The sequence below is a fragment of the Bombyx mori genome, chromosome 3 (assembly GCF_030269925.1).
Source record: "Bombyx mori chromosome 3, ASM3026992v2".
Taxonomy (NCBI): Eukaryota; Metazoa; Arthropoda; class Insecta; order Lepidoptera; family Bombycidae; genus Bombyx; species Bombyx mori.
In genome coordinates, this window is record NC_085109.1 from 4929382 (window position 1) to 4954685 (window position 25304).

General features: G+C 36.6%; 1 long non-coding RNA gene across 1 annotated transcript; it reads left to right on the forward strand.

Moving 5' to 3' along the window:
• The first annotated feature begins 8544 nt into the window (after window positions 1–8544).
• Window positions 8545–22668, forward strand: LOC134201143 (uncharacterized). The gene is made up of 3 exons (XR_009976348.1): window positions 8545–8675; window positions 12075–12108; window positions 22528–22668. It is a non-coding gene; the product is annotated as an uncharacterized LOC134201143 (long non-coding RNA).
• The last annotated feature ends 2636 nt before the right edge of the window (window positions 22669–25304 follow it).

The window sequence follows — 25304 nt, forward strand, 5'->3', positions numbered from 1 at the left end:
ATGAATAAACTTGTTTCAATTATTTTACATTAAACATGTGACAGAATTTATGACCTGACTAGGTATAATTGATCCCAAAAATCACTCTAAAAGTCACTCTAGTGCGCTGGCTCCAGGAGTACGGAACGACGCGGTGGCGGCTGACATCCGCGTTGCCGTCGTCACTGTGGTCGTCGGACGTACAGTGGAAGAGCAGCCCGGTGGTGTATTGCGTTCCGACCTGGTAGGGTGGTTTTGACCCAGCGGGGTATCCCGGAATACTAGTGGCGCAGCCCGGGCAGCCTGACAGGCAGGATAATACGGAGACCGACGTCGACCGACTTCGTTGGTCATTGATGATCGCCTCGACTTGCCGTCGATCGGACGTCCTCGGAGTGGTGCCGCGAGTCTGTAGTATTGACTGCGCGAACTCCCTTACTCGTTTTGGGTTTTGATCCTGGGCGGAAATCGGGCGTGTCGGGTAAGATAATTCAGGGGGATTCGTTTGGTAGGTAGGGCCCTAAAAGCATCCTTGGGCCCGCGGTCTGCTCACAACATCTGCAGACAGTCAAGACCCACACACCTCTTGGCGCGGAAACCTCATGTCTGAGGGTCGACCCTTGCCCGTAAATACTAATAGTGAGGAGTTAGGGGCATAAATGTGTTTTGTTAATGGCGTAGATAGGTGAACGATCTTACGGTCCACCTTGCGTTAAGCAACTAGTGGAACTCATCAATATCATAGCGTGTGAACGCAAACATTAAATTTTTTTCTGTCAGGGTATCGAGCCTTTGAGTTTCAAGGTACCTGCGTCCAAGGGGCACGTGGGGTGTGTGGAACTTGACGGTTGCAGATGTTGGTTGAACGCAGACATTGACCTTAAGACACGAGATATAAGTCCCAATTGTAGTTTTTAACTAAGTATTAAACTTATCAACATTTATAATCGTGGTATGAACCTATCGGCTTCCTATATAGTACTTAAAAATAAAACAATATTATAAAATATTTTCTTAAAAAAACTTAAAAGAACTGATTCAACTCGACTCCTAAACACAAAGAAAGCAACCATTCTCCTTCGTACTTGGTTCATAGCTATACAAATTGATGTTTTCTCATTTTCTTAATAACTGGGTCGCAATGATCTCGTTTTACTACGTAATATTTAGGTTCAATTGTTAATCAGATAAGTGGATCGGGTGACGTCACCGATAAATTAAACACATTATATTAAATTAGCATTTATAGTTAAGAGATAGTGTTTATTAACGCGTTAAGTTTACAAATCTCCGTGTGTTAGGATAGTTGAGAGAATGATTTGAATTCGATTAAGTTTTAATAAGGTTGTTGTAAAGGAGTTCAAGGTCCGTCTGGTGTTCCAATTAGCAGATTAAATAGATCCCGCGACCTATTTTGAAATATGGTGTCGAAGTCTAAGTCTCCTGGAATAACGGCTGCTAATCTTTAAGCCACAGTGGACGACTATTTCACGCAAGTAACCTAACCGTAAGACATCCAATGACGCTCTCCTCCAATTCCATAGGTATATAATTTGGTATGCTTGACTACAAACATAACTGGGTATTGTACCTTTTATCTCCTGGGAATTCGGGTTCGTTCCATGTAGCGAATGTGCTGTTAATATAAATTCAAATGCAAACTCTAATAGAAATCGATTTAACATCCCAAACATTTGTTTCGCCTTCCTATTCATTTATCAAAGTAGATGGTCTTTTAAAGTCTTTACCAGCTCTAAGTATGAAGCCTAACATTCGAAAAGCCTTATTTACTATTTCATTAACATGAAAATCAAAAATCAAACTGGAATCCAAATAAATACCCAAATCACGAACAACTGTGGTGCGTACCAAAGTTTGACCATTAATAGAATAGTCATACAAGATATTCGATCTTCCACGTGAGAATTTTATAATAGTACACTTATTAGTATTCACTGTGAGTAAGTTATTTTGACAGTAAACAAATAAGTTGTTCAAATCATCCTGTAATTCCAAACAGTCATTTAAGGAATTTATAACTTTATATAATTTTTTTGGCATCAGCGTACATAATGAATTTGGATTTCTTGAAAATTTGAAACGTCATTGTAGACTTCGCTTCCAAGAGTCGGGAAATAAATACACAGAGTGCAATAGTTCACTTGATTCTCTATTACTTTATTTGTAACTCCTCTCGTACCTTTAGATATGTGCTCAATACAGAACGCCTTTTCTCCTGTTTTTTCAGACCACCCACTGATTGTTAAATAAATAACTTTTAGTTATACTTATAAGTAAGTTTACTGGTGGTAGGACCTCTTGTGAGTCAGCACGGGTAGGTACCACCGCCCTGCCTGTTTCTGCCGTGAAGCAGTAATGCGTTTCGGTTTGAAGGGTGGGGCAGCCGTTGTAACTATACTGAGATACCTTAGAATTTATATCTCAAGGTGGGTGGCGCATTTACGTTATAGATGTCTATGGACTCCAGTAACCACTTAACACCAGGTGGGCTGTGAGCTCGTCCACCCATGTAAGCAAAAAAGGAAAAAGAAAGTAAATTGTATCTTCTGAAACAACTGTTAAGATGTACACACATTAAGCAAATGTATTTAATGAACCCAACATCTCGCATTTCACCCGTATCAGCATTAAACGACCGCCTCATACTCTCTTGATCCCATCAAATCCTCTGTCATTCAAACAGGCCGAATTTCCCGGAAAGAGCGCGTACCCCTAAATTCCCCACAATACACTTGGGCAGCACAATGGCGCCCAACTGTTCAGATTCCCCCTCCAGTGTCTCGAGTGCCGACGTCACGGCGCTCATTGATCGTAGCCCATCAAGGAATGCTCGCTTTAGAAGCCCTTGTGAATGGAATGTGTCGTGCTCAGTTTTTTTTTGGGAATGAGTACTACAGGGACTAAACTACCTAGATATTCTTATGTTTTTGTTTATTGCTTATGTGGGTAGACGAGCTTACAGCCCACCTGGTGTTAAGCGGTTACTGGAGCCCATAGACATCTACAACGTAAATGCGCCACCCACCTTGAGATATAAGTTCTAAGGTCTCAGTATAGTTACAACGGCTGCCCCACCCTTCAAACCGAAACGCATTACCTACTGCTTCACGGCAGAAATTGGGGGGGTGAAGGTGGTACCTACCCGCGCGAACTCACAAGAGGTCCTACCACCAGTTAACCAGTTAATTGAACAGTGTTATGCGGGATTTCGGTCCATAGAGCAATACCCGATTCGTGGAAGACTTTCTCGTTATTATAATCTTCTACACGTTTAGGTAATCTATACAATAGCAAGAAAATATTGCCAAAAATATAGACAATAAACGTTTTTTTCTTTTCTTACTAATAACTCCCCTGAAACTTTGATAGGAAGGTACAACTGTTATTCACCACAATCATAAATATCGTGTCTCCACCGACCATTGTTAATTGCAGATAACCGCATGTTACTCGAATATTTATCGCATAACCCTTCATTTTCTATGATCGGAATTTGAAATTATCAACTAGAACCATAATTCCGAAATACACACCGAAATACAATCTAAAAAGGTTATTTCCAATTACTATTTCAACCACTAGGGATTGCGGTGAACGATGATAATATCTCTTCTAGCGGTTTTAATACGAATATTTTGACAATATGTGATTTGGGTTTATTTGAATTACATAAATGAAACTTAATTTGTGTTTGATGAGATAATAATTTGCATTCAATTAAAATATGTGCGGCTTAGCATATAATCGACCTATATCTTCCCGTGAATGTCGTATAGATGACTAAGGTACATCTTTTGGCTCCCATGTTATGCCAACGATAGCATTCCCTAAGAGAGTTGACGTCAGGCAGGGGGCTACTCGTAAAACTCAAGTTAAATATCTATGCAGCTGCAGAATGATAGGAGGACATGTCGCGCCGACCTCATACAAATGTAGCGTGACCGCATGAAGAAAAAGAGATAAAGTTTTGTAATTTACCTATGTACAAACTAGTTTTTACCCGCAGCTTTAACCGCGCGGACAAGGAAAGTGTCAATTAATGTTTCTAAAACGTCACATTTTTTTTATCTATACTAATAATATTATAAAGAGGAAAGATTTGCTGGTTTGTTTGTATTGAATAGGCTCCGAAACTACTGATCCGATTTGAAAAATTCTTTCAGTGTTTGGAAGCTATACTATTCCCGAGTGTATATCACTATATCAGCTATAATCTTTTTTGAAAAAAAATTGCGATCCTTACTAAAACTCAAATAATGTAACGCAAGGTGTAAAAAAATTACCTAAAACATTCTTTACATCGCGTGCCCTGCGAAAACTATTGATGATAGAATAAAATAATGTAGTAGGTACGACTTTGTAAAACACATTATTATTTACAAAAAGTGTCGCGACAGCATATTTCTAACTATTATAGTTATGTCGCAATATGTGTTCTTTTATGTAAAAAAATAAAACAACGTCAAATATCGTTGAAATTTTTGTTAAAGACCCGAGCGGAGCCGGAACGGGCCGCCAGTAAAAGATAATGAAGAAGTTTTCTGTGGCAATTGTGATGTGTTCTGGAAATAAAAGGTAGCTTAAATCACTCTCCTGACCTAAGACTATCATTTTTAAATAAATCATGTCAAGGTTAAACAAAAAAACAAACAATTGATAAATTGATACTTCATTTATAACCGTGCAAGCACACTGTGCGTTCTATCATTCCCTCTTATCTACATATATACAGACATCATGTAGATAGACATTTCATATTAAAGTGGTGTCGTGTTTGAAGACTGAATTGGATTTTGATACAAATAACGTCCTGTTTGAGCTTGTTGCATTAGATATATGATATTCATGTAGAATGCTTTTCTACTTTCGTAAGCAATGAAAATGTAAATTCCAATGACATCGTCGTAACATAACTTTTTTAAAAGAAATATCATATCTATTTAAACTTATAGATTTTAGTAGGACACATTCATTAATTGAGCAAGTCATTTGTGAACTAATTTTAGATGCGGACTTATTAAATTAATACCTACCAGCCGAATTTGAAAAGTCGCGTTACTAACATCGGACTCATTAACTCTTACATGCCTAGATAAAAAAATCGATTTTCACCACTATTCACATTTTTATGACATTTTCACACGCGAACTCAAAAGGACGCGATTGTTTGTGTACTTTCATCCCAAATATGTAGTTCTGAATTTGTGAGTCTGTAAGTGAAAATAATCAACTTAATAGTTCAGATTAAAATCGCACTACCTTGCACAATAATATGGCTCCTACAATATAACTGTACAAGTTGCTATTTTTTTTGTATTAACTTGCATATTTTTATTTTAGTATTAATTTGTATTTAATCGTATGTATGTCTATCTTATATTGTATTTATTTTTCACATGTGTATATAAGTATATATTTTTATGTAAGTTTATTAAGATATAGCACCGTCCAGTTCGCTTATTCCTTCTCCGTGCAAGGTTACCTGGAAGAGATCGCTTTCGATTATTTGTTTTATATGCTTACTCTGTATATATGGTGTTAAATAAAGTGTTATATTATTATTATTATTATTAATACGCCGTAGTTCAATGTAAATGTTTTATAATATTTCCCTTATTATGCTCGAGCACGGCTTCACGCATTCTGAGTGCGTCGTTACACCCTCATTACGATAAGTACGATAAGAATTTTAAACAAAAAAAAACTCAAGACGAGATCAATTTTCGACGAAAATAGCTCGAAAACACTTGATTGCTTTTAGTAATCAATGAAAAAATCAACGTTTTTTTATTTCAAAGTTACAATGATTCGAATTTTTATCTAGAACAGAATACAAAAAATTACTGAAGTATTAAAAGGAGGTTTTCATACCACCAACAGCTACGGATTGCTTTACCAATATCAATTATCTTGCCAATTTTAATAATTACCAAGAAAGAGTGGCGTTATGTCAAACATATGTAGTTACAGATACACTGAATGACTCTACATAGCGCGTGACGGCTAATAAATTTTCTTAAGTCATATTTAGACAGCGGCTCATCTGTACCAACTCTAACATAATTGCTAGAACAATTATTCTTCTTCTTCTACTCCTTGCCCTTACATTATGTAGGGTCAGCATAGAAAGTTCTCTTATTATGCTACGAAAGGATTTGGTATTAGTTTTCAGACTGATCGCCTGTCTGAAGTCAGCCTTTCTTGGGTCATCCTATTGCATCGTGCCATAGTGGGAAACTTTTCGATTTCTTCTTTAGATGTTTCTTTTATTTCATCCGTATTTGTTTATATGATTTGCATTTTACAACTAAAATGAAGATTTTCAAATACACAATTACATTTACATTTAATTTGTTTTTCTGTATTTCCATAACGTTCAATGCTGAAGCTTAAACAATCGGGCCAATCAAAAACATTTCATAAAAATTATACAAAAATCACAGTTGACATATTTGTCTTGTAATTAAGTAATAAAACCTCAAGTTTACATTATGGGACACAGACACAACGAAATTACTTATTAAACAAAACTCCACGTTCAGGCGAATTGCTGCTCTAAATCAGTTCTGTTACGGTGTATATTCGTAATAATACGAACGACTCATAGTTGGGAGCTAACAACAACGGTAGGAACAGTTGTCTGGCTCGTTAGGAACGTCCAGTTCGCAACTGGTTAGGATTCAGCGCATACAACGAACCACGATCGTTCGGTTTGTACATTTAAAAAAAATATGTTCTCGAATGTTTTAAATTTGGAACGGTTTCAAATGCAATCTTATTTTTTTGGTTTCCAAAGTGCTTATCTAGCTCAGGACTCAAACGAAACTAAAAAAAACATTTGTCGAAGATGTCACGTTTCATTATTTTACTATTATTTAAGTATGAGATCAGTATATACATTTATTTTATTTTATTGCATTGATGGCTGGACGAGCTTACGACTCACCTGGTGTAAACTGGTTACTGGAGCCCATAGACAACTACAACGTAAATGCCGCCACTCGTCTTGAGGTAAGAGTTCTAAGATCTCAGTTTGAATAGTACAACGGCTGCTTCACCCTTAAAACTGATCCGCATTACTGCTTCAGAAATAGGGAGTGTGTTGGTACCACTTGAAATTAGTTACCAACACTTACCATCATTGTAAATTTGACTGTAGGTCGTTTCCGAACAGAATTTTGGTGCCTATTTAAAGAGTGACGTCACGACTCTATTTAGCCAGCGTTCGCTTAGCTATTATAATTATTATTATCCTTATCAATGTGGTTATGTGTTGGTATCTTTCTTTCATGTAGCTACGAAGTAACGAATTCTTGTCAAGGCCCATTTTAGGCCTACAAATTTAGTATTTTTTTAAATTTCGAAGCTAAGTAAAACCACGCAACGGAGCCCCTATGAATCTTGTGAAATATTTTTTAAGAGGATTACCATAATTAATTACTTTATGGACAAGCTTCTTAAATTATGTATCATATCGTAAAATTAATTGGCAGGCGAGGTGAATTGAATAGATATTTGTGATGAAGCTATCGTTATATCTCCACTATTTATGTACCTTTAGTAATAATAATATTCTTACCATAAATATCAACTTTGAAAGAGCCTGGTCTTTTGATTGATATCCGATCATGCATGATCTGCAAATGAAGTTGCTTACGATAATATACTATATTACATATAACATTTCCCAAGTTTAAAATCTAGCGTGATAAATTTGAAAATAGATCTATGTAGAAACTTTTTAAATCAAGAACTCCATTGATATTCAAACTGGCCGGTCTTCGAACGGATACTGTAAACTATCGGAAGTTGTCGGTGAATATCCGATGAGGTCGAATAGAGATTTAAAACTGTGTAACACAGCGATTTTCGCTGCGACTCTAACAGATAGATGAAAATGGCACACAGAACCACGATTCGATGAATGTTTTAAAATTCAGAATCGTATTTAAATTTCGAACAACGTTCCAACAGCGTTGATTCCGAACTTCTTTAAAACAATTGCTTTTTCTTTTAATTGGGAGAATTCGAAATTTGAAGGTGCTACGTAATTGGATCTTTTTTTAATTGTGTTTTGTTTTTATCGAGTTCGATGATATTTAAATTTAAAGTTAAATAATTATTGAAAAAAAAAGCAAATGCAATAATTATTTTAGTATAACTATTGCTAAAATAACTTTTGAAATAACGTAACAATACCTTTTAATATGAAATTTTACGTTAGGTAATTATGAAAGATAAAAATGAAATCGAATAAGCTTTAAGATTTAAAAAAAAAACATACATTCTTTTGAAATCACCCCGAACATGGTCGCTGAAATAATACTTTGGGACATCCGGCTACAGACAAAGAGATTTAGTAAACTGAAGCACTGCGATTTTCACAACGACCTACACCGTCAGCGTGTGCATTCGCTCGGTTGCTTCTTAAGCGACAAAGAAGGTGTGATATCTTTTTTTTTTCTCTTTCTAATTCGTGTTCGAAATTTAAAAATCTCAGTTCGCGCCCGTCGTTGAGAATGTTTTAAATTCTCGCTCTCAAAAAGAACGATGCTAATAATTGAATCGGGATTACTGTCTTTATGTTTAACGTGATGTTCCGGCAATTCAAGCTCTTGTCACTTAGAGAAAAAGGCGCTAATTTAAGGAGCTGTTTTATTTGATAGGTAACTAGGGTAAGTAGAAGCCCGAGGAGGACGCTTAATTTTTTGTATTAGTTCCTTTATTAATTTTAGTTTTATATTAGTAGTTGACAATTTTAATTTTAATAATTTTGATTCGGTTTCAGTTTTGTTTGTTTTTGTGTTTTTGGTCATTCTGATAAATTGTAATTTTAATTTTATTGTATTTTTATGTAATTGTATTTGAAAATTTATGGGCTTAAGTTGCCTGAAATAAACGCATTCATTTTCATTCATTAATAATAAGATAGACTGTCATTATCTTGATTCATATTTGCAATAAAGGTCAATAACCTAACAATGTTCAGCTTTGACGATGAATCGAATCATTGTCATATGAAGTTCTTTACTTTCAACACAGTGCAAACATTCCTGAAAATTTCTCGGTGTCCCGATACAGACTTTGTTGGAAGCCAGTCATGCGTGTGAAGGGACTGATTGAAGAACATGAGATTTTTCGTGTGAATTTTCGATTCTCCATTTTGTAGGGAGCGACAGATTTAGTATTGTTGGTTAAATTAAGTCGCGGTGGCCCAAAGGATAAGACGTCCGGTGCATTCGTATTTAGTGATACACCGGTGTTCGAATCCCGCCGGCAGGTACCAATTTTTCTAATGAAATACGTACTTAACAAATGTTCACGATTGACTTCCACGGTGAAGGAATAACATCGTGTAATAAAAATCAAACCCGAAAAATTATAATTTGCCTAATTACTGGTGGTAGGAACTTTTCTGAGCCCACCACAGGGTAGGTACCACCCCCCTGCTATTTCAGCCGTGAAGCAGTAATGCGTTTCGATTTGAAGGGTGGGGCAGCCGTTGTAACTATACTTGATACCTTAGAACTTAAATGTCAAGGTGGGTGACGCATTTACGTTATAGATGTCTATGGGCTCCAGTTACCACGTAACACTAGGTGGGCTGTGAGCTCGTCCATCCATCTAAGGAAGAAAAAAGTCTATCTTCGTTTATAAGAATGAATCCACTAAGGAAATTGATACATAATGGAAGCTACTGCGTGACGATTAATTCGCATCTAGCTGTGTAGTATGTTACAAGTGACTTCAATCCAAAATTTAATTTCCGAAAAATCAACTTAGAAGTACTAAGGTTCTCAGAAACAAACAACGGTCCGCCTTTAATTGAGTTTCAGTTTGATACGTCCAACAGTCGCCGAACCCGAGTATTGGTAGTGCACTTCAATCGGAAATAGGTCATTGTATGTACAGCCGGCTTCCAGAAACCCAGCTGTTTCAGGTCAATTGGATTCGTCTTTTGAAGCTCGAATGCTTTGAACTACCATAGTATCGTGATGGAAAAGGATTGCTGCGATTAGTATAGGAAATCTTTGTTATTGTTTATCAAAACTATTGTCGGTAGGGTTTTTTTTTTTTTATAACTTAGATGAGTGGACGAACTCACAGCCCACCTGGTGCTAAGTGGTTACTGTAGCCCATAGACATTTACAACGCAACTGCGCCACCCCCTTGAGATATAAGTTCTAAGGTCTCAGTATAGTTAGAACGGCTGCCCCACCCTTCAAGCCGAAACGCATTACTGGTTCACGGCAGAAATAGGCGGGGCGGTGGTACCCACCCGCGCGGACTCACAAAAGGTCCTACCACCAGTAATTACGCAAATGATAATTTTGCGGGTTTGATTTTTATTACACGATGTTATTCCTTCACCGTGGAAGTCAATCGTGAACATTTGTTGAGTACGTATTTCATTAAATTAATTAATACTAGAGGTCCCGCAGTAGTCGAAATTCGACTATTGCAATTTTGTACACTATTATGATTGTATTTTATACTTCTATAATCACAAATTTCGCCAAGACTACACTATAAAAAATATTAACAAAGACAAACAATATTTAATCTCAATTCGACAACAGACGTCAAGAACAAAAGTTTGACAATAAATAGTATGCATGCGTGTGTGCGTCAAATACATGGTATGTAGTGTGTGTAATGTTTTCTTTATTGGTTTAATGTATCTTTTATGCATTATTTAAAAAAAATATTAGCATTTTGCACTTTTTCTCTATATTCTCTATAAGTGTGAAAAATTTCATACTTCTCTGTCCGCGCAAATTTCGTAAAAAGGGATACAAAGTTTTTGCTTCACGTATTAATATATAATATATATGTAAATGTGAGAAATACACGTAATTCTCTCTAGCGAAATCAATTCAAATGAAATTTGTAGGTAGGCGCTTTATTTGAAGAGACCGAAACTTTACTGCCCAAAGCTACAATACGAGTATATGCTTCGCTAGTGAACGTTGCGAGTCAAATAAACCTTTCCCAGGAGTATTAGAATATTCACAAGGAAAATAGAGCCCTTTGATGATATCCGGGTGTAAATGTAGGTGGGACACGTTACATGAACGAAATATAGACGTGATATAGAATAACGAATAAAAGCTTCTGCGACTTAGTGGCTAGCACGAAAGTTTTTTTTTTTTGTTACTACGTGTGTTGTCAAGCTCACAGACCACCTGATGTTAGGTGGTTACTGGAGCCCATAAACATCTATAACCTAAATGCGCCACCCACCTTGAGATATAAGTTCTCAGGTCTCAGTATAGTTACAACGGATGCCCCGCCCTTCAAACCGAAACGCATTTACTGCTTCATGGCAGATAATAGGCGGGGTGGTGGTACCTACCCGTGCGGACTCAACAGGTCCTACCACCAGTAATTACGCAAATTATAATTTTGCGGGTTTGATTTTTATTACACGATGTTATTCCTTCACCGTGGAAGTGAATCGTGAACATTTGTTAAGTACGTATTTCATTAGAAAAATTGGTACCCGCCTGCGGGATTCGAACACTGGTGCATCGCTAAATACGAATGCACCGGACGTCTTCTCCTTTAGGCCACGACGACGACAAAGAGTTCAAAATGTGGGCCACCATCACAATAAAAAAATTAAAAAGAAACGAATTCGTTACACGTGTAACTTAATAATGGAGGAATACTAAGTGTAATCACAACTGCAGAATTAATTCATTTATATTTTGAAATTCATCAGCTTCAACTTAAAATTGTGAAACGGAAATCAAATTAGATTTTTTAAATGAATCTAAGTTCAAAAATTAATTTTAAATGAAGGGAAATTTAATACTTAAAGATTTTTTTCTTTAGTTCTGAATGTTGTTTTCATTGGATTTTTTCTACAAATTTTATGAAGCATTGATTTTTTTTTTGCTTTAATCACTGTATTCTTTTGTACTGTTTAATTTGTGTGTGTATAATTTTGTGATTAAGCGTCGTATTTTATAGTGTTATCCATGCGATGTCCATAAACTCAGGCTTGTCATTTTAAGTGGCATTTTTTTATTTAAGAGGCAATAATTTAACCATTTTATTATTATTTTCAGGTACGTTAAAGAAATTAGGAACGCCTTCGTTTATGTAAGTACAAGGCCCTTTTTTTTAATTATAATACACGTTGAATGCAAATAAATTATAATGCGCCACCCACCTTGAGATATAAGTTCTATGGTCTCAAGTATAGTTACAACAGCTGCCCCGCCCTTCAAACCGAAACGCATTACTGCTTCACGGCAGAAATAGGCGGGATGGTGGTACTTACCCGTGCGGCCTCGCAAGAGGTCCTACCACCAGAGTTTGGGGAGCCATTGCTATTTGCACTATATTTTTCGTAACACGCTTTGACCAGTTTTCTAAGTACTTAATGCTAAAGCATTAACTTTTTAGGGCTGTGTTGGATATTTAATGCCAGTAAATTCTTTAATTATTTCTTCTAACCGGAAAAATCAAAGTTTTATTCGTTTAACTTAGTATAATACCCATTTAAAAAAATATCTGACCATGATTGATTTTTGTATAATTTGTCGGAAACTTTTTTTAGATTTGCTTTGCTATAAAAAACTAATTATGATTAGAAGTAATTTAGTCAGTACATGAATGTATCTTGCAGTGAAGAAGTTACCTGTTTTCGAGTATTCTTTATGACAGTATTGAAATTAATTAAGTTATTTGACTATACAGTAGAAAGAGAGACATATCTAAGAAAGCCATTTAAAACCAATTCTACAATGACAATTCATTACAAAATCCCTACAATTATCTGTACGAATGTTTCTATTGTCTGTATTTAGTTCAAAGATACCTAAAAGGGTCCAGTTTCGGTCTGTGAATACGGACTAATAGCTCCAAATGGAAGGACGCTAAGCCTATGTTAGCTTGGGCTTCCAATACGCATACAAATGAAGAAAGTTCTAGACTTACTTAAAATTCAGAATCAGAATCTATGTTCGAATGTAATTCTGAGACTGTCAGAATAAGTTTAAACTATCAAAAGCAACTGTTTTACTTGTTTGAATAAAGCAATTATTGTTTGGTAGAAAATAGACAGATTCTAGTCGCGGTTGAGCCTATTCTGATCACAAACAAGTCGTTTCCGCTGTTCTATCTGGAATATTCACCAATTTCGGTTTGAAGACTACAATAGCCGTTTTACCAAAACAATTGAAACTTCCTCCGTCTTAAGTTTGGTAATAGCATTCACGTTGAAATGGTTTCCAATGGTAGTAGCTATTGCATACTTCACAAGTCTTATTCCAGTCTGTTCATCTACAGACTTAAACTACAGAATTTAAAAAAAATGCTTAAAAAGATTACCCAAATTATATCTTGTTCAAACTAATTTCAAAATTAAATTACATGGCTAGAATTAAAAACATTAAAAAAAAACATCTGGAAAAACAGAAGCTATTTTTTTCACAACCTTTATCAATGTACGTGAAATTTTTTAAATAACAGTAGGCAATCATCAAACACTACCTGACCGTCTTCACATCTTAGAAGTTGAAAACGTTATGTCATAGCCAGCGAAACTATGAAAGATTCATCTGTATTCGATAGAAAAAACGTGCCCTGAATTACGAAGAGGGAGCATATCGAATACGTTCGTCCTTGTCTGACTTAGGTCGTTCTCGGGGACAAAACTGCGGTTGACCTACATACCGAAAAAAAATTCTTATCGTTCTAGATTGTTCCGATAAATATATCGGAAAATTGTTGAGATGGAATCCAGATAACACGATTTTACGTTTCCCAGTAATGACATTTTTCTGGAATGTTCAGGTTTGTTCGATTTTTTGAATTTTTTTAACTGAAAATTTGGAAAATGTGATTTATTTAATGCGATTGAAAGATCCGGTTATTTGATGACTAGGATAATTAAATTAGGTGGTGGGTGGTGCAATCGAAAATGGAGATGTACATTCTTTAGAGAACTTCCCGCATCCTTCTCCATAAGTCCTCTAAGAAGACATTTCATGGACCTAGAAGATTCCAGCAATTGTAAGAAGAAAATTGTTTTGCCGCATGAATAGACATCAAGAATACGGACTAATATTATAATGTTTTAAAACATAAAAATATCAGCACAAGGTCACACACTCTTAATAATTATCCAGGCACACTTAATTTTAGTCAGTCTTTCTATTGGTCCATTCTCGCAGTAGAATCGTCGCACCGGCTAGCCCTAACACTACTTAGTAAATTTGTTATCAATTTAATGAAAATGCTTTTTAGCAATTGAAAATTGTATAAAAAATATTTTAATTTATCCTGTTCATTGGGAGTCATTAATACACACAACAATGGAATATATTGAGACCTTCGGTTCGGGGCTTCGGAGGGATTCCTCAGAACAATCCGCATCCTATGGAACATTTTTGAGAGGCTTGAGACATTTTTTGAGGTGATCCTCGTATTTCATCTCGTATTTTACCATTGTACTGTCCGCCACCGGACCACATACTACCTAACACGACTGCGTTCATTACAGTACGTTTCCAGAGATATTTTTCACCACATCCGGCTTTGGAATAAATTTCCCACAATTATATTATTATGTCTATACTCAGCGGTGCTAACGGTGGAAGGGAATTGGCGACACCCTTGCATTGTTGATGTCCATCAACGGCGATAATTACTCACCACCAGTTGGACCATATGCTGATCAGCGTACAATGACAATAAAAAATAATGTAAGTCAAGGTCTCATTTGCACCTGTCAAATGTGAGACGCTCTTGTTTTTGCTATTGTGGGCTTATCCCACATTTCATGCACACACATTTACACTTGACAATATAATACTTATATAATATATTTATTTAATATAATTATTAATACACACAGAGTATACATTCACACATATAACATATCTATTAATATATTATTACTACATTACATATAAAACAGACATACACACACGACAATTTATCGTACCGCGTTAATCAGCTGGTCGCCCGTTCGTTTGCGCTGTGGACACGCGCGCTTGAACGGAATGTCGCGGGTAGCTGGAAAATATACTCTGGCGCAGCTGATCGCGGCTAGCCACGCCCCCAGTCGAAACTTACCTCGTACTGAACGCACGTCGCTTTTGCTAAATATATACAGTTGTATTATTTTCGAAGCTTTTTCCTCAATTTTGATAACACGCTTTCTTTGTGTCTATCGTTACTGTATTGTCGTAAAGTGTAAAGTGTCTTCTGTGTACTGTTTATAAACTGATTATCTATCTGTGCTCGTAACCTTCAATTCTTCATAATTATAATAATATAGACTGTGTTGTATTTTCGTGTGGACTCAGTGTAATTGAATAAACCTTTAATTGGTGTGCAAGGTGTTGTATTTAATTTATTAACCGAACACCGGCGGCGCCTACTCAGGTACTTACATATCTTTACCATTATACACTACGCGTCCGGACGACGCATACATACCAAACCACATCTATACGGGAGACCAACAACTCAGTCTATACTATTATTTACTTACATATTAATTTCTCAAGCCACCTGACTACGTCGGAAATTTGGCGCTACTGCTCGACCTCCCCGGTCGGAGACCTAGAGGCAGACCACAGACAAGGTGGAGGGACGTAGTGCTGAAGGACAAGAGAGAATGCAATGTTGCTGACGAGGAAGTCGAAGACAGAGCGAAGTGGAGGAGTAAAGTCAAGAAAGCTGACCCCACCACCATGTGGGAAAAATAGCTGGGAAGAGAGAGATATTAATTTCTCATCTTAATCTTGCTAAGATTTCGAAAGTCCGAAATTAAAACCACACAGTACAAGAGAAACATTTTAAATACGACTTCCTAAAGCAACACTTAATTTCCGTGTTAATTTACAAGAAACTTTCCCATCTGGATTTCAATAAATAACGAGAAAGTTTATTAAGCTCCCCGAGTTTTTCGTGCTTCAAGCAAAAAGTTAAATAAGTCGACTGTTGCGTCACGAAAAATTTGTAAATGATAAATGAACGAAATCTACTTAAGACTCGCTTCCGCAGAACATTTTGAAGATTACTTACTAAATTTGATCAACGCGCTATGTACTAAAAGTGTTGTGATTTTGGCTATGTGCATAATAAAAAAAATTAGTTTCGAAGCTCACCTACATTTTTGGTAGAATTAAATTTTCTAATAGCGTTCTAAATTAAAATTATTATTTGAAATAATCTGATATAAACCTTTTTGTTTATCACAAATACAAGTGCATTTCATGAATGTCCGTTATCTGTGGTGTCGTAATTCCCTTGTGATATTGAGTAATGAGATCAGGTATCAATACGTTAACAAGCGCTTACCAACTTCATAATGAAGATGAGCATAATTCAATATTTGTTTTTGGTTTAATCTTGCGTTTTTTTTTATTGTCATTATATTATATTAAATGGTGAGTGGTTACCGTCACCCATGGACTTCAGCAATGCCAGGGGCAGAGCCAAGCCGCTGCCTACCAAACAACTAAAAACATTACCATTTAGAAGTTGAATGAATGAAATTGAAACGCTAATGAAATATCAGTAAATATGTATATACATGAATTTATATTATTTTATGTTCATCTTACGAAATATATCAAGTATTTTGAAGATGAAGAACCTAGGTCTTCATTGTGTGAACTTAACAGATATGCTAGATATTTTTTCAAATAAACACTCATTGTGATTTAATTTATTATACTGCACACTTAAATACAATTTTTTAGATCTTTTTTCAAAGGTGCTTCCAGTTCTTGTTTGAGAAAATTAGCAACAATTCTGTATTTGTCTCTTCTTACCTTAGTGAAACAGTTATTCGCAAGCGTTCGGCTTTGTACTCAGTCTGACTCCAAATGTAATTAGTTTAAAGAACTACAATTGAAGACTGCAGATATACACTGTGTCTGCATACGAAGTTTTTGTAACGCTTGCTTCTATTTATTGTAACATAGTAATGTCTTTAAACTGACAGCATTAAAATATTATATAAAGAAAGCAAAGCTTAAACAATTTTAAGTCGTCGTGGCCTAATAGATAAGACGTCCGGTGCATACGTGTTGAGCGATGCACCTGTGTTCGAATCAATTTTTCTAATGAATCACGTACTCAACAAATGTTCACGATTGACTTTCACGGTGAAGGAATAACATCGTGTAATAAAAGTGAAACCCGCAAAATTATAATTTGCGTAATTACTGGTGGTAGGACCTCTTGTGAGTCCGCGCGGGTAGGTACCACTGCCCTGCCTATTTCTGCCGTGAAGCAGTAATGCGTTTCGGTTTGAAGGGTGGGGCAGCCGTTGTAACTATACTGAGATCTTAGAACTTATATCGCAAGGTGGGTGGCGCATTTACGTTGTAGATGTCCATGGGCTCCAGTAACCACTTAACACCAGGTGGGCTGTGAGCTCGTCCACCCATCTAAGCAATAAAAAAAATATAAAAAAAATTGAAATTTATAGGTATTTAAGCAAATGAGCAATAAAAACACCTTTTTTTTTCCTATCTATGCTGATAGACTTGAAAGGCTATTTCAGCTTCGCCTTGACGGGTAGGTGAGCTCACGGGGCTCAAACCGGGAGTGTGGCTAACACTGGCCCTAGCAAGAGCAGTGCTTTGCAGAATCTACAACCGGATCGGAGACGGCGACCCACTGAGATGATCCGGCGAGAAACTCAGTAGGCTGTGTCTGTGGGTTAATTCGCTCGTCGAACCCTTCGTCGTAAGCGACGGGTTCGGGCGAGGACGGTGACCCATGTTTGAGGTATCTAAATCACCGTCAATGGATCGGGAGGATCCGTAATGACATGAAAAACAACAGCGAATGTGTAGTGAAACATGCATTGCATTGAAATATTGCTTGAAATAATGAAAACAAATGAAAGTTTTGTTGAGAAACGTGTAAATACCACAAATTAATAATCGTGTTTTTATTTATCGCCGGGCATATCGTAAGCTAGAACTGATGCTAAGCTATAACTGGTGGTTATGGTAGCTTAGATGGGTGGATGAGCTCACAGCCCACCTGGTGCTAAGTGGTTACTGGAGCCCATAGACATCTACAACGTAAATGCACCACTCACTTTGAGATATAAGTTCTAAAGTCTCAAGTATAGTTACAACGGCTGCCCCGCCCTTCAAACCGAAACGCATTACTTCACGGCAGAAATAGGCAGGGTAGTGGTACCTACCCGCGCGGACTCACAAGAGGTCCTACCACCAGTACAATGTTTAATTTTAACGCTAACCATAAAGCCAACACAAACGCTTCATAAAAAATAGCTCTCGAGTTAAGTTAATTAATAATTAACGTTATAAAAGTATGACCGTGATTTTACGTTTTAATCAAGCGAGCGTGAAAACCGCAAGTTACGAATTCGTGACTGCGCAAATTATTTTTGAAATTCGAAAACAAATTTGCAATTATTATTTCATGGTACAAGTGATAAGCTTATTGCGAATCGTATGACTTATTTTAGTTTTCTTATGTAGCCTTAATACCTGTCGTAGTAGGAAATCATTGATAGTGGTACCAAAAGTGAACTAAGATATTCAAAATAATATGTAGAATTTCATAAGTAAATAGTAAGTAACATTTTTTAAAGTGGTAAACACCCACATATTGTTATTATTAATTTCTTTGGACTAAACATCTTCTAACCATAATAGTAATTACTGATTGAGTATGGTATGGTGATATGGTGTTGTTACCTTACATCTTACCTAACAATATTAAAACAATGAAAAACCGCAAAATATTTATTTGTTATATTGGTCATCAATAATCGCATGTACGAAGTATTTTCCGGTCAACAAAAACCCAACGTTTAGGTGAAAATCCGGATAACTTCTCCTAGCACAAATAAAAACGTATCTATGAAATTCGGACTACGAATTTAAGTATGACAACACGACATTCTTTTTTTTTATTGCTTAGGTGGGTGGAGGCGCCCTCGGCCCACCTAGTTTTAAGTGGTTAGCGGAGCCCATAGACATCGTAAATGCCGCCACACACCTTGAGATATGAGTTCTAATGTCTCAGTTTTTAAAGTACAACGGCTGCCGCACCCTTCAAGCCGAAAGGCATTACTGCTTCACGGCAGAAATAGGCAGGGCGGTGGTACCTACCCGTGCGGACTCACAAGACGTCCTACCACTAGTAATTACGCAAATTATAATTTTGCGGGTTTTATTTTTATTACGCGATGTTATTCCTTCAGCGTGGAAGTCAATCGTGAACAATTATTAAGTACGTATTTCATTAGAAAAATTGGAACCCGCGTGCGGGATTCGAGCATCGTTACATCGCTACATACGAATGCACCGGACGTCTTATCCATTAGGCCACGACGACATCTGTATCAAGACCACGGTAATATTTAATTCTGTCAAACACCAAAACGCTTCAGCTTAATACTTTCGGACCTAATCACCTTGCGTACACAGGGATGTCTCGGAATTATTCGTGTTCGAACCCTCGTCATTAAAAGTTAGGACAGTAACGTCGAGCCCGTCTGTACCTAAATTAATGTTTAACTCTCGCATTATATGGTCCTCGGGTAGTTGCTGTAATTTATCCGTAAGAAAATTTAGAGTTTGTGAGAAGGCATTTTAATGATTGAATTGAAGATATCACACCGCACACACATGATTGTATGGGTATAAGTGAGTGTGTTTTTGTATCGTCGTGTAACGAATAATCAGCTGGTCTTATGTATAGAAGGTTTTGGCTTTATATTATTACAAGCGAATGTCATCGTTGTAGGATGTTGTGTCATTATAATATAATTACGGTATAATTAATTATTGAAACTAGAGGTCCCGCAGTAGTCGAAATTCGACTATAACTAATTGGAATTGTAAGTTTGTACACTATTATGATTGTATTTTATACTTCTATAATCACAAATTTCGCCAAGACTACACTAAAAAAAATATTAACAAAGACAAACAATATTTAATCTATTCTCAATTTGACCACAGACGTCAAGAACAAAAGTTTGACAATAATTAATATGCATGCGTGTGTGCGTCAAATACATAGCATGTAGTGTGTGTAATGTTTTCTTTATTGATTTAATGTATCTTTTATGCATTATTTTAAAAAAATATTAGCATTGTGCACTTCTTCTCTATATTCTCTATAAGTGTGGAAAATTTCATACTCCTCCGTTCGCGCATTTTTCGTAAAAAGGGATACAAAGTTTTTGCTTCACGTATTAATATATAGATGTTATGACGACAATTTTACACAAACCATAGTGACATGACTAGTTTTTGACAACAAAAAAACAAAGATATTAGTCGCTCTATAAACGTTTTCGAACAGGTGACGTTGTTATAATTGACTTTGGAATAAACTTTCCTACACAATGCTTCCTGAGCCCCTATGCCGTGTTTTTCTTCAAAGGAGGTTTCGGGAAAGTCCTCAGCAATAAACACTGCTGACGTCGGCAAACGATACTGGCGTCTCACCATAAAGCGGGCTGAATTCTCATCTGCCTATAGATTCCATTTCGGTCGCGAAGGTCCTAGAAAAAACAAATGCACATACGTACCTAGGACAGTCACACGGATTGTCACCGTCCTCGTCGAACCCGTCGCTTGCGACGAAGGTCTCGACGAGCGAATTAACCCGCAGACACAGCCCAGTTTCTCGCTGGATCTTCTCAGTGGGTCGCGTTTCCGATCCGGTGGTAGATTCTGCAAAGCACTGCTTTTGCTAGGGCCAGTGTTAGCAGCACTCCGGTTTGAGCCCCGTGAGCTCACCTACTAGTTAAGGTTACGTTGAAATAGCCTCTCAAGGCTATCAGCTTAGGTAGGAAAAAAAACACACACACACGGAGTACCTAGACGCATTTACTGTTACCTGTACTATTTTATTTTGTCATCCGAAGTCGTCAAGTTCGCTTTTATGTTTAAAAGGGTACTTGGTGTGTGTTGCTCGACTCTAGTTTGTAATCGATACGCGTGTGCATGCGAAGTTTGCGATGCGATGAGAAGAAACATAGCCCTTCTCTCCACCGTTCGATGAAGCCAAAAGCGAAGAACGATTCGCGTTTTGAATATCAAATTTAAATTTTACCGTGAAGACGGTACAGTGATCTTGAAACAGTATCATAACTTTCCCCGTTGTACTCACATATAAGTACATCTACAGTTTGAGTTTCAACAGAATACATTTGTATCATTGAATTATAATTCTAACTCAGGCATCTAGTTAGTCACTGAGTGACACGAGGCAGATTAATTTTCACGCTAACAACTAGTTTGTCAATGCGGAAAGTTTATTCTAAAGCTTCCTTCCCTCATAATTGCCAACTAACTTAAATATTTGAAGTTCTGCGGCCTCACGGTAACTTGATAGACATGAAGTAGTGATTATGATACCAGATACTTATGTGGATTTTCAATTTGCTGGATGGCTTGTATCGGTTTTTAACATTTGCTATAATTAATCATGGAACCTTGTCTTCTCTGTGTTCTGAAGAAACTTTGATTATGAAAGCTTTTTTGCGGCAGTGGGCAAGCCACATAGCACGAAGATCGGACGGCCGATGGGACAGAAAGATCCTCGAGTGGAGACCACGACAGGCAAGCGCAGTTTGGGACGGCCACCTACTGGATGTACCGATGATCTAGTGAGAATCGCTGGGTCACGTTGGACGCAGGTGGTACCGGACCGGCCGAATTACATATCAGTTGGAGATGCCTACGTTCAGCAGTGGCCAGGCTGAGATGATGATCTTTTCGAAATATGTAATGTTGATATTAATTTTGTATTTTTTCATTTATATTCATATGTTCACGATTGACTTCCACGGTGCAGGAATAACATCTATATATAATATATAAAAATGAATTGTTGTTCGTTAGTCTCGCTAATACTCGAAAACGGCTGGACCAATTTGGCTAATTTTGGGTCTTGAATTATTTGTGGAATTCCAGAGAAGGTTTAAAAGGTAGATAAATATGAAAATACTCGGAATGAAATAAAAATAACAATTTTGTTTTTCCTTTGATGTGTCCCCCGTCGAACTGATTCCTTTTGTTTGTTTTAAGTTTATTTTATACAAAGGTTTAGGTCTTTTATTTATCGATTGAGGTACTACGAAATCTGCCGAGTCAGAGAGTCGTGTAATAAAAATCGAACCCGCAAAATTATAATTTGCGTAATTACTGGTGGTAGGACCTCTTGTGAGTCCTCGCGGGTAGGTACCACCACCCTGCCTATTTCTGCCGTGAAGCAGTAATGCGTTTCGGTTTGAAGGGTGGGGCAGCCGTTGTAACTATACTTGAGACCTTAGAACTCATATCTCAAGGTGGGTAGCTCATTTGCGTTCCAGAAACCACTTAACACCAGGTGAGCTGTGAGTTCGTCCACGGATTTAAGCAATAAAAAAATGTTTTTTGTTTGTTGTAATATACTTTAAATTCTCTAGTGTCCAAGAAATCTAATTTCTAAAGTGGTACTGTTTGCTGCCAAGTACTGTTAAATATTAAAGCAGACTTTTATCATTATTTTCAGAGTAAAACGATTTTCTATGAAGGACTTAAATATCTTGGGACTAAATTACACGGAATTTCGTGAAAACTATAGTTTGACGTGCGAATTTTCAACAAAGAAACGCTTATTTAAATTATTTATATAAACAGAAGTACGGTAAAACCTTGTTTTTTTAATTTTCATCTTCACCTCTCGAACACGAATTTCTATTTCCAATAAAGAAAAATGAAATGAATATAATTAAATAGGTATACCAATGCTTTTTTTAAATAGTATAATAAAAAATCGGATCGGTACGTTCCGATTTTATTTTTGTATTAAATATATTATTATATCAATTTTTATAATAACTAAATCTATTTAGATATGACCCACACAACTTTGTACAATATTTTTTACAGAAAAATGTAGTTTAACGCGGTATTCTTAATATGAATTGCTGTTCGTTGGTCTCGCTAAAACTCGAGAACGGCTGGACCGATTTGGCCATTTTGGTCTTTAATGATTTGTGGAAGTCCAGAGAAGGTTTAAAAGGTAGATAAATATAAAAATACTCGGAATTAAATTAAAATAACAATTTTGATTTTCCTTTGATGTGTCCCCCGTCGGACGGATTCCTTTTATTTGTTTTAAGTTTATACAAAAGTTTAGGTCTTTTATTTATCGATTGAGGCACTGCGAAGTCTGCCGGGTCAGCTAGTTTAAAATAGAATAGACATTTGTCTGGTATTTTCACAGATCTGTACATGAAATCTGTACACGTTCAGTAGGTATCAAATATAATTTAAACCCTGCGACATTTCTTCTTCTTCGTCGCTTCCTCATTACTGAGGGTCGTGACCACCTTGGTCTAGTTTTTGCACCAGCTTCTTCCAATGTTGCCTGCATTCGGCCTGCTTAATGGCGCTCGGGACGCTGGTGTTTGTGGCCTCCTTGACTATGTCCGTCCACCTGGTTGGCAATCTTCCTCGACTTCTCTTTCTTTCCACGTGCCCTACAACTATTAGTTTTTCCAAGTTGTCAGGATTTCGTCGGAGCACGTGTCATTATTATTTCATTGCGACATTTAATTAGTAGCATTGATTTTCATGCAATCACTGAAAATCATGTTGATTATCATTTATCTCATAAACTTATATGTACTTATGTATGTACTCTATAACTTTAGTCATTAGTTACTTTATCGAAAAAATGCTACACCCAAATTGGATTGGATTGGATTGGATGCTTAAATGATTCAATGAAAGAGAAAATCACATTTTCATTTTTAAAAAGTACACCAGGCACGATCGTACCTTACCTTTGATGTTGGACGTGATTGACCGATTCATCTGAATTTGAGCACTCCAATGACACAAATTAATCTAATCCAATAATTCGTTCATTCAATACTGTCGGGATTTGAACTCCAGAATAGTCGAATAATTAGGACAGTTCTAATAAAGATGTATCACAGGAATGATTCGATTTTTTTTTTATTACCTATATGTGTGGACGAGCTGGGTGGACGAGCTCATAGCCCACCTGGTGTTAATTGGTTACTGGAGCTCATAGACATCTACAACGTAAATGCGCCACCCAACTCGAGATATAAGTGCTAAGGTCTCAGTATAGTTACAACGGCTGTCCTGCCCTTCAAACCGAAACGCATTGCTGCTTCACGACAGAAATAGGCAGGGTAGTGGTACCCACTCGTGCGGACTCAAAAGAGCTCCTACCACCAGTTCACAAGAGGTCCTACCACCAGTAAATGTCCATAAAATTTGTATTTGTTTTTTAATACGGTTTCAACTTACACCGGGTAAAGTTACCGTTAAAAAGACACTAAATATACCAAAATATAACTCCGACTTAAATTCATGCGTTAAAAATCCCATGAAACGTACAGGGTTTATGTGTAGGGTTCACGTTTTCAATTACCTATTCATAAGCGAAACTACATATAAACCCTTATTTTGTTTAACAATAGCAGGGAGAACGGAGATCAGAACTTATAATTGTTTTTGGCTCTTGTTCTAAACTTTAAGAGTTGTTTTGAGAGCGATTTCATCTAACATTTCGCAGAATAATAGTTAAGAACGAAAGTTCCTTAATTCGCTGTTTAGTTCTTTAATTTGGATATTTTTTTTTATTTTCGTGTGTTTTTTTCTTCTTTTCTTTCATGGCCTATTATGAGCACGTATAAGCTCCGCAAATAAGTCTACTTAAGGCGCGAGGCAGACATGCTTTCCGGCTTAAAAGTGGACCAGAAAAAAAAAGCAATCCATGGCATGAAGCCCAATCTAAATGATTCACTATATATGAGACAGTTTTAAAGAACTGCAAAGGATAATATGAAATAGATCTATTGAAGTAGATTGAATAAAGGAGACATATTCTCGAGCATAATGTCATTGTTCTGAAAGTCTTCGGTCATTTTGTTTTCAGTGCGAAGGCGTCGACCGTCTATTGTTTTCGAGGTGAAGCTCTCATAAATCCAGAGGGCGACACTCAATGAACTTTCACAGTAACGAGAATTGTTCGAGTGAATGAGTTATTAAATAGAATAGTTCACGTAGTTTCTATTTTGCCGTCAAAATGTATATTTAAAAAAAAATTGTATTTAAAATATCGGAAATTTTACCGATTAAAAAAAAAATTTGTATTTTTCACAGTTTGGGATGGTTTCGCGAAAAATCCGTAAAAGTTTTAAGAATTATTTGACAATTAAACAAGGTTTTGTCAATTTATTTCTACTGTCGATGCATTTTTGTATTTCTGGAGATTCCCTCACTCATCCATTCCATATGAAAATCATT